Genomic DNA, 2,899 nt, shown 5'->3' on the forward strand with positions numbered 1-2,899 from the left:
TTAAAGCTCACTCCAGTAAAGGAGTTTATTTTCCATCCCAGAAAGGATGTATTAAAACATGTCAAAACCTTTTTATAGGAGGCTTGAGAAGTAGTATTATTAACACAATTTTGCCCTGACCTAATAAAAGACCTGATAAAAAATGGTATTAAGATTTTTACTAGATCATCTATTTCAATCCATTATGCAATTCTCATTTCTTTGATTTGAATATTGTCAAAGCTAACTTATTATTAACTAAAAATTATTTCCTTCTTAAAATCCCATGTAGTTCCTCTAACTCTATGACATTCAGAAGATATACTAACTTTCCTCAGTGACAAAGGTTACTTCCTAATTTATTAATTCTGCCTGATGTTCAGTTAGGGGGAAAAAGTCAAACCAAATCAAAAGAGGAAAACAAAGAAAGCTCATTTTTGGTTTGTGTAATCTTTTGTTTGAACGTATCAGCACTGTATTTCATTTTATGTGAAAAGAAAGATGTCCTTTGACTTTGCTTATCAAATAACCTTCCTTTATCATTGAGGGCAAAGACCTGAAATATTGTTTTTTCCAGCCTTCTGCTTTGCAAATAAGTTCCCCTCATCCTCTGACCCACCACTAAACTCAGTATTCACAGTCTTCATACTTCATTGTTTTCATTTGCTGGAATCCAAAATATAACACTGAAGGGACATTGGTCCATAGTATTAGGCCAAAGGTCTATTTGACAATTGGAGTGACTTACTCTGAACAGAAAAGTTATTATTTATTTTTAATTAGCAAAAAATATTTGAATCTATGGTTATATTTTAAAAAGGTATAGACAGTGGATTTAAAACTAATTTCATCATTCTTAATCTTATATAAAAGATTATTGTATTAGATGTCGTATTTCCTGGAATCTCAGCTTGATTTTTAAAATTATTACTTGTATAATTGACCAGTTACCTAATATCCCTGAGATTCCAATCTCCTCTGTGTAAACAAGAATAATTATAATTTTTTGTTTATACAGTGTTATTTTCAGTATCAGGGCAAAGTTGTTTTGAGAACTCTTGGGCCAAAGGTGATATTATTTTCAGGGGCAGTGATATGGTTTGGTTCTGTGTCCCCACTCAAATTACATCTCAAATTGTAATTCCTATGTGGTGAGGGAGAGACCTATAATCCCCACGTGTCAAGGCAGATAAGTGATTGGATTATGGGGGCAGTTTCTCCCATGCTGTTCTTGTGATAGTGAGTTCTCACGAGATCTTATGGTTTTATAAGCGGAAGTTTTTCCTTTTTTGCTCTCTTCTCTCTCCTGCTGCCTTGTGGAGAAGGTGCCTGCTTCACCTTCTGCTATGCTTGCAAGTTTCCTGAGCCCTTCCTAGCCATATGGAACTGTGTGTCAATTAAATCTCTTTTCTTTATAAATTACCCAGCTTTGGGCAGTTCTTTAAAGCAGCCTGAGAATGAGCTAATACAGGCACTGTCACAGACTCTTTTGCAAATATAATAATAACCACGGGTGTTTTCCTTAGAGAAACCAACATATTACCAATGATGTGAATTTTTTGCTCATGAGCACAGTATGTTCACAGTCCACTGGAACACTATCTTTGAGCTGGTCCATGGAACTTACATTTTGAAATCCTCCTTTAAAGTGCTATGTTAACTTAACATAGTACTATTTTATGTAAATGTACATTGTAAGCAGTCTGAAATCAATAAAATAAGTGTTTCATGCTTATGTTTTCCCCATTATTTTAAATATATATATATATATATATATTCACATGCATTTATTCATTTATTTCTCACAGCAAGCTTCCAAAGTACTATAATTATCCCAGTTCTATAGTCAGAGGAGACTAAGGCACAGAGAGGTTAGGTAGTAGGACTGGAAATTGGTGGGGAAGCCTGAGTCCAGGGTTTGGAACCTGCCATGCTATGTTCTGTCCTGTATTTAACACAAGGGCCACATAAGAGCTTGCACTAGAGGAGGGTTGATTCCTTTGATTGTGTCTGTGAGCACCAGCCAGGGTGTCAGAAATCTGCACTGTAACCACACCTTTTTTAATTTTTAATTTTTGTGGGTACATAGTAGGTGTATGTATTCATGGGTTGAGATATTTTGATACAGATATGCAATGCATAATAATCACATCAGGGTAAATTGGGTATCCATGGCCTCAAGCATTTATCCTTTGTGTTACAAACAATTCAATTATACTTTTTAAGTTTTAAAATGTACAATTAAATTATTTTTTACTATAGTCACCCTATTGTGCTAGTGCATATTAGATCTTATCCATTCATTCTAACTATTTTTTGAATCATTAATCATCCTGACTACCACCCTACAACATCTACCACCCTTCCCAGCCTCTGGTAACTGTCCTTTTACTCTCTATTTCTATGAGCTCAATTGTTTTAATTTTTAGCTCCACAAATAAGTGAGAACATGCAGATTATCTTTCTGTGCCTGGCTTATTTCACTTAATATAATGGCCTCCAGTTACACCCATGTTGTTGCAAGTGACTGGATCTTACTCTTTTTTATGGCTGAGTAGTACTCCATTGTATATATTGAATAGTGTCAATAATGCTGCAATAAACATGGGAGTGGAGATATCTTTATGATATCCCGATTTCCTCTTTTCTGGACATACACCTAGCAGTGGGATTGCTGGATCCTATGGTAGCTCTATTTTAGTTTTTTTGAGGAACCTCCAAACTGTTCTTCATAGTGATTATACTAATTTACATTTCCACCAACACTATATGAGGGTTCCCTTTTCTCCACATCTTTACAACTCCAAAAGCTTGCTTGGTGCTCTACCCGCCATGGTCATGCTGGTATCTAATGTGCAAGACAAAGTCCCCTTTCTTTTTCCCTCTACTTTCTTGAAGCAGAAGGTGTTTCTCCCCATAG

The sequence above is a fragment of the Macaca thibetana genome, chromosome X (assembly GCF_024542745.1).
Source record: "Macaca thibetana thibetana isolate TM-01 chromosome X, ASM2454274v1, whole genome shotgun sequence".
NCBI lineage: Eukaryota > Metazoa > Chordata > Mammalia > Primates > Cercopithecidae > Macaca > Macaca thibetana.